This window comes from Rhyacophila brunnea, unplaced genomic scaffold, assembly GCF_057557595.1.
Source record: "Rhyacophila brunnea isolate RB1 unplaced genomic scaffold, BYU_Rbru_1.0 scaffold_10, whole genome shotgun sequence".
NCBI lineage: Eukaryota > Metazoa > Arthropoda > Insecta > Trichoptera > Rhyacophilidae > Rhyacophila > Rhyacophila brunnea.
In genome coordinates, this window is record NW_028232752.1 from 24,121,091 (window position 1) to 24,130,253 (window position 9,163).

The window sequence follows — 9,163 nt, forward strand, 5'->3', positions numbered from 1 at the left end:
GAAGTACTGATGTAGAAGATAACATACAAATACATACATAATCACAACCACAGGCCCTTGATTTAATTATTTATTTATATATTTGAAAAAGACATGTTGAGTACATAACAAATTATTAATTCAGGACGTTCACAACATGACATTCAGAATAATAATTACAAGTAATCAGTTCGGAAAATCAGAAAAAACAAAGTGAAGGAAAAAAAGAAAGCAAAAATAGTTTTATACAAAAGAAATAAAATTTAAAAAAACAACAATGATTCAAAAAGTACAAATTAAACAATAAAATAGAATTTAAAAAACAGAATATATAATGGATCGCCAAAAATATCTACATCTCTAGGGAGTGCATTGACCAACCGCACAGCCCTCGCTATTGGTGCCTGGTGAGCCTGACATGAGGAAACAGCTTTCACCCAAAATAGGTCATGGCTGCGACCACGCATGTAATTGACGGGTGCGTAAAAATTTAAATTTTCTAGAATATTGGGATTGAAAATGATACCACGTGAGAGCAGGGAAAATGCTTTAAGAGCAGAAGTGACCTACGAGCTTCAAGAGAATGAAAAGCGTGCATGCCTTGAAGAAAGTTAGTCGGAAAATACTCGTTTGAGAAGGTGTCAAAAGGAAAATAATTATAAACTTTAAAATAGAGATGACGAAAATTTTTTTTATGAACACGCTCTAAAACAAGCTTTAGCTTGAAGGATGACAGAAAGTCTCCCAAGGAAGGCATACAGGACCAGTGACTGATCTCAGGATATGCTTAGTGGTTGAGATTATAACACACTCACAACAAGTGAGATGGTTCAAATTGGCACTCATGCAATGTCGGGTATGTTTGTATCATGTTCGATTGAAACCCAAGATCTGTTTGGAATTGGGTGACTCGGAGCTTTGCCATTGGGTCTATCATCAGTCCCTCATAGAGATCCATGAAAATCATAACGCTAAACTTCTTCAAGCTAATCGTTCCTCTGTTCTCTTGGTGAAATAGTCCTGATTTTATAAAGTTTAACGCAACTTTCTTCAAAAGGATTAAATAAGTGGCTCCTAAATATAGTAGAAAAGGCTCATTTACCATTTTCATTAACAGATTTTAATGAAAATTGATTGTTATTCATTCGCACAAATTATTGGGATCTTGTACTGGATCAAACACATTCTGAAAAAAAAACAACGCAAACACGCGCGTTAACATAATTTTAATCCCTACTTTAATTATAATTTGTCAATTTATGGCTACGGCCGTATGTTGTAGCTTAGCCACTGGGGAATACCAAAAGAAATGGCGTATTTCAAAAAAACACTACCTTATTCTTAGGTCAATAATTATTATAAAGCAATCATTATTCATAAGATGTTTATCACACTTGAATGGACAAAAACATAGCTTATATAAATATCTTTAGAATCATCTTCAAATGTGTTAATCTTGCCGATTTTTTGAATAATAAAATTCCTAATTCTTGTCAAATTTGGGATCACAGAGATTATCATTATAATTTTTTATTGTGAATATTTTATAAAAATTATCTCGTAATAAATTATACTAATGGTTTTATAAATGCGTTTAAAAATTAATAAATGTAAAAAATCTTAAAACCACTGCACAGTTATGTACCGAAATATGACTATATTCTAAAACATTAGAGCGAGAGGTTTAAAAGAACACTATTTTATGTAACAAAAATACTTTATGCAGTCATCAAATGTTTAAAATAACTATAAAAGATAATAAGGCTTCAAAATTATATAAATAGATTATCTACAACGTTTAAAGAGTGTCCAGGATCATGGTTTGAAAATACAATGAAAACTCAATTTTGACCTTCGACGAGCATGTCCCCCCTTAAGCAGAAAATAAGTAATTTTTATAATAAGTAAATAGTCAGATTTTTGTAATTTTAAAATTGGAATTATTGGAATAACGAAAACGGAATAATATGGGAAAAAAATCCTTTACAGTTTAATATGTATGATAATCAGCGACGTCATAACGTAAATATATCGAAAGTTTGTGAATTATCTTGAATATAATATCGAAGGTATATACCTATATAAAGTTTTCATTTAAAATACCTGTTCTGTATTTTGTATAAGCATATAGTGATATAAATTATAATATGGATGTAGTAATTTTGGCAAACATTCAACAAAGTGCGTGAGATATTATTAATATTCAAATGTTCTGAAACAATAATGCTTATTCAAGACACGCCAGTTTTGATTGTTCCTGGTAAATCTGAACGTATAAGTAATTGCAGCCATAATTTCAAAAACAATATGCGAATATTAACTTGATAAATAGCAGCTGTCACCGCATTCACCGTGCCTCATAATTGGTAGGATCACAACAATATGACATCTTGCGAATGGGTAATTAGCAAAATGGGAACATTTTGGCCATACGACTTGAAATAACAGGAGATTATTCACCGTCAGTAAAGATCTTGCACCAGGAGATCGCTAAATAAACATTAAATGAGTAATATAAAATAAATATAGCGATATTTGCATATGTGTAGACGTCACGCAATTTCCATTATGCGATATCGCGCATCGGGAATTTATAGCAATATCACCTTTATTGTAATGGCGTTAGAATAGTGTTTCTAGTGTCATTTGAGCGAACCCATTCAAACCAAACCATTCGGCAGACCCGACAAAAAGCATCGGGAATTTATAGCAATATCACCTTTATTGTAATGGCGTTAGAACAGATTATGTCATTCGGCAGACCCGACAAAAAAGTGTGTGTCATTTTTCTTTCCAGATGCTTCGTCCATATTAATATCATTGACTGGCAGTGATCTACATAACAGTAGATTTCATTTAACGCGGACGACGTAATCGATTCTTCAAACGATGTAATAGATCTCTAAATAGTTCAAATCAATCATAAAGCTATTAAATTTATAAATTATACCCAAATCTTAAAAATATACGTGTTTCTTACAAATATTACATACAAAATAAAAAAAAACACTGCAATTAACATCAGAAGATCCTATACATAACCACTCAAACATATACTGCCCCCATAAGCAAAAAAACAGCTAATGGGAAAAAGTCAATTTTGAGAAAAGAGCGGTTATCATTTTTTCATTGCTGCTTCATTAAAAGTTAATCAATTTTAATAAATGTTTCGGTTTATAATAGATTATTTAAAAATTGATATTTTGATTACATAAAAATTGCAAAATTACAAAAATATTGATTATAAAACTTCACTATTGTCTTTTTATTTATGATTTCAAATGGAATAATGTCAGTTTCATAAGGAAAAAAACAGTAAATATGTTTTTCTGCTTATAATTTAAATTGTAATGGATATTTTTGAAAAATGAAATACTTATTTTTTAATGTAATGGTATTTTATTTATTAAATAATATTGGAATGACAATACTTGTCCTTCACGTAGGGTCTACACCAGTGGTTTTTTGGTATTTATAAAATTGGTTGAATACACATGAATTGTCTTAAATTTCTTTCCACCCTCAAAAATTATCCATAATGTGTTTTTCTGATGAGATCATATGTGAAATAGTCCGTTTCTGAGAATAAAGTCAATTTAAAGAGTTGGCAACAATCACTGCTGACCTGTTAATTAATATTTAATTACCACATTTAAATATCGTGTTAATTATATCTAATGGCCAGTCGCAGTGTCAGCACTAAATGAGTTAATATTGTCAATTTTTCCTACTACTGTATGCTGTGAAAGATTATTCAGTGTAATGCACTTCATAAAAAACGAATATCGAAGCCAGTTGACAGATGTAAACTTAGAAGCAGCCATACGGCTCGCATTGGAAAAAAGAATATTGAGGAATTTCCATTTGCATTATTTTTAAATATCAAATGTTCAGAGACATAAGTACAAATATCATTAATTTAATAAGACCGGATAGTTAGAAATGTGTTTTATGATGGATTAAGATTAAAAAACTAATTTACTGCTAACAACGGGACTGGCGCGTTTTCAGTAGTTGGCCATTAGATATAATTAACATGATATTTAAATGTTGTAATTAAAAAGCAATTAACTAGTCATTAACATTTTACTTGCCATCATAATTTTATTGGATTTTGCAGCATTTTGATCAAGTTAATCCAATTGCATACTCTCCAAAACAAGGTTGAGAATCTTTTTTTCACGATTCTTAGTCCAATTTCGAACTTAATCACCTTTGAATCTTCAAAATATCGTTAAAATGTAAGGCGATATGAAATTAGTGAAAGATTAATTTGAGGTTATCTCACTATTACCAGTTACATGCGGTATTACGTTTGTGTAAAAATTCTAGAATCATAAACAAAAAAACAGTAAGCCAGCGTTTTTAAGCAAAAAAACGCAGCAAATCGATAGATGTGCTGTGTTTTTGCTTATGAATCATTATTTACTGTTTTGTTGCTTCGAAAAGCCTAACATTTTTGCAAAAGTGACGAACACAATATTATGATGATTTGTATATTAAAATAAATATATTTCTGTTTATTTTGTGATGTAATTATGTTCAGAATTTTATCTAGTATGTCACCTCATACTTACTTTAATTTTTCATTTTTTCCCATTAGCTGTGTTTTTGCTTATGGGGGCAGTATACTACGTGTACGTACGCAAAAAAATCACTAATACTACTATGTATCATCAGTCATGACTCGATAATAATTGTATAGGGAATATATGCATTGTAATTTTTAATAGGTATCTACTTTAGTAGTTTTGGCTTCAAAATCTCTTAGTGCCTCGGACCTCCGACTTCCTAATCCAGCCACTAGATCTAACACACTCCCCCATTGTTATTCTCCAACTTAAATAAACGTATTATAATTATCTGAGAATAATAAATTAAGCAACGACATTGTCGTTCTCACATCTTCTCTTTCTGTCACTCCTGTAGCAATACGACGAAGTCACGCGGGATTTCTTATTGTTAATTTGAAAACGAGTTCCATTTAAAATAACAAAGGGAAAAAATAGGATTGAGTAAAAATTTCATTGGAATCATATTTTATTACCGGTGTACATGTTTCCACGACTCGATATCTATGAGTTTATGGTGTGATCGATCAAAATCCATTCCGTGACTATTGATCACGATCGACGCGTTGAACATGCCTGCTATATATAGCAAAAAGGTTACATGTAAATCGTTCATATTATATTTTGTCGTTTAACAGTTAATTGCGAACTGTCGTTTCGGAAAGAGGTGGGTGCTTATAGCATTGAGATCAAGAAATGACGTGTTGTACGTGGAGCATTGCAGACAGTAATGTTCCAATTTTATTAGATTAAATAAAAACATGAATTTGTTTGGTATTAAATATGACTTAATAATTACACCTACTAGTCAACCTACTTTTGAATTATATACTGAATATATACGATATTATTGTATTTCTAATTTACTAACATATCAATATTCCTCTGTCTATCCCTTGTATTTCTGTGCTTTTATTACGTATTTTTAAGTGTTTTATTTTGACATGAATTTGATCTCAATGATATACGGTCATATACCGACAATAGGAGTTGCGGTAAACTGTGATACGGCCAACTGCAAAAGTACAAATTTCCGGACACGAGCAAGCAAGCAGAGCGTGCGAATAAATTTTCTACTGCGCAGTTTTGAAATAATACATTAAGTATTATTATAATATTATTAATTTTAATAAAACGCAATTTTTGTCGTACTGATTCTAGTTTTACTAGATAACTGGACCGGTTTCGTCCACATCAGAGGAACATTTTCAACAGTGCGATAACATTTGCGTTTTATTTATATTAATAGTGCAATGCATTATCACCACGAATTGACAGTTAGCACAATAAAAGACATTATTTTTTGTAATAAATTAATCTTGATGAAAGATTTACAAAACAAATAAAAATATTATTGGTTTCATTAATATTCGGAAAAAAAGATAGTTAAGCACGCAAATATATTTGAGTTGAATAATTAATATATATAATAATATTTGAGTATCGAATTAATTGATGTATTTAGTAACACGTGTTTATATTTTTGTTCCACGTAATTGTATAGACTTAAACAGTAATATTATAATATTTACAATATAATATATTAAAGTTTTGAAATTAGGTACTGAGTCAATAGTTATTTTGGTATTTAAAATATTTTGCAGACTAAAAACAAGAGAAATATAATACATTTTATGTCGAAATTATTATTTTAACACTTCAGTGGAAAAGATTAAGTTGTAATCAACATTTAGCAACATTAATCTACATTAATTATATTATATTATTATTAATTATATTAATTATACACCCACGATGGCCGAGCAGCTTAAGTGTTGGCCTATTGCGTCGTAGGTCCCAGGTTTGCATCTTGGGTCTGACAAGTACAAATATTATTTTTCAATTTGTGTACGAGTCAGAGTATGGACCTAATAGGTTGAGCAAGTGGCTGACATCCATTTCTCGTAAAAACAAAATCTGTCAATACAAACCTCCACTCTGTGGAGGCCCATATGATCCTATTAAAATCGGACGTGGTCGAAAAAAAAATTATATTATTTTATTGCTCATAGGGAAAAGTATATATGCTAGATTTTAACCGGTTGTCTATTGTTACCAACTCAATAGAAACCGATTGATATTTGGATTTAATGCCCTGATGCCGAATTCTTTGGAATTAGTTTTTGTTATCAAATTTCAAGTCGGTCGGCACATCGGGCCGTACGACTTGGTCACCACAAAGACCAATTTTGTTGTGTTTAAAAAGCTTGCGGACATGTAAATCTCTTCACATAGTTTTGCGTGTGTGTGTGATTTTTTTTGTTTTTACTATATATTTATAATTAGAATCTTTTATTTTTGGCAACTCACCGTGCTGATTTTTTCAATGGGCACTTTTCATTAAAACGTCTCTATAAACTCAGTCAAAGCACACTTGAGAAGGTGGCGACGTCAGTCTTGGGTATCTGGTGCTGAGAAATTCATAGGCGTAAAAAACTGCTGATACTTCACGTCAAAATGTAGGGCCTCATAATAGCTCGATTAAGACTGAGTGTGGCGTCTATGTTAGTCTTGTCAAATTTGAAATTTCTTTCTATGCCTTCATCATATTCAGAAATTTACATGTACATGTAACATAACAATTTGTTACAGGTTGAAACTACACATTATTTTTTTACAATATGGGCACAATATAATAAATGTTGCCAAACATAATATGATATCCTTCAAAACCATAAATCTGATGAAGCCACATGGTAAGTATATAACGATTGTTAAAGACTTATTCAAGTAAATCGACCACTTCGCTTATCTACGCTACATAGTCACCGATAACGGTGATATGAGAACAGAAGCCAAAAGAAGAATACAAAAAAACAAAAATGTTACTTCACAATCCGTAGATATCTGAAATTCAAAGTACCATCTTGGAACACAAAATCCAGACATACAAAATACTGCTGAAGCCAGTCCTCACAAGATCTCTAATTATAGTCGTTATATTATAACTATATAATCTCAAACTGCTTACTGAAGATCTGATATAAGATCTTGGCATATCGATTGTAATCTTGCTTAGATCACTTAATACAGATCTGCATGCAAGCATGTTATAGTATTCATCACGCGACTAGCTAAGCCATTCAAGAATCAATTCAAATGTCTTACGTACTCTCTACGATTCGTTAGTACGGAGTATTTTAAAATATATGTGCATTATCTGGAGTTCTTAAAGGTTTCCTACAAGCTTATATTGGAGCTTGTTACTCTCGAATGGTATAGTTTCCAATCCTAATGTTTTTGAAAGTTTGAACTTATATGCATTCGTCAATTACATGCGTCGTCACAGCCATGACATATTTTGGATGAAAACTGTTTCCACGTGTGAGACTTATCATTCACCAATAACGAAGACGGTGCGGTTGGTCAATGCGCCTTCTAGAGATGTACCTAGACATTTTTAGTGATGCGTTATCTATTTTGTTTTTCAAATTATGTTTCATCGTTTTTTTTTGTTTAGAAAAATTCTTTATTTTTCAATAAAAATATTCTTTTGGTTATTTTTATATTATAACATGATTTACCTGTTTTTTTATTCTATATAATATTATCATGTTGTAGATGTCTAATCTTAATCTACAGTAGGTATTGAATTATTATTGTTGGGCTTTGTCTTGCGTACTTCCCGGGTCTTTTCGGATGTTAAGGTACTAAAAATTCTCTATAACTCCTTAGTTAGAAGCAGACTTGAGAGTGGGTTCATCGTTTGGGCCCCGCATCAGTTGAAGTACGGCCTTATGGTGGAGAGAGTCCGAAAGAAATTTTTGAGACTCCTTTACTTTCGGCTGTATGGATATTATCCATGGCTCTATCCGACTGACTTTCTCTTAGGTATGCTTACATACTGTAGCTTAAAATTTATAAATGATCTTTATTTAGCTACATATTTTTTCCGACTTAAAACGCGGCGTAAATGTGAACTCTGCCATTCTTGGTGGTGTTGGCTTGAGTGTCTCTGATAATTACCTTAGTAATCGAGGGCATCCGTTGTTTGTTCTCCCAAGATGCAGAACTAACCTGCCATTAGTGATACCAATCGGGAGGGCAATAACTTTACTATGTTGAATGAAATCGATACGGATATTGATATATTCTACTTACGTGACAGTGAATTAAGGTGGACGTTGTTTTATAAGTTTTTAAGATAGGGTCTATCGATAGTTCACTCTGTGTGCTTCCATATACTTTTATTTTTGTTGCTTTATTTTATTTCTTTTCTTATTTTGTTTCTTATTTTATTACTTATTGTATTAAGTCACATTTCTCTGTATTTTTATTTAAAAAAATGTTAACACTTATTTTATGTCATATCGTGAACGCTTTGAATTTGTAATTTGTTATGTACATATGTAAAATAAATTAATTTGATTTGATTATTTTGTAATGTATGTAAAGTAGTTGGCAAAACGATAATTATTTAGGAATTTGGAGTTAACAACGGATTCTATGTCTATATTATATATATAGGTATTCTAGAAAAAAATGATAGTCATCCGATGTATAGAACATGCACACGAAGTACAAAGAAATTAACATTATGCCTGATTTTTGAGGGCATGTCAAACTTCAAAGTTGAAATTACTCCATAACATGATTTCGAGACTTACTAACTT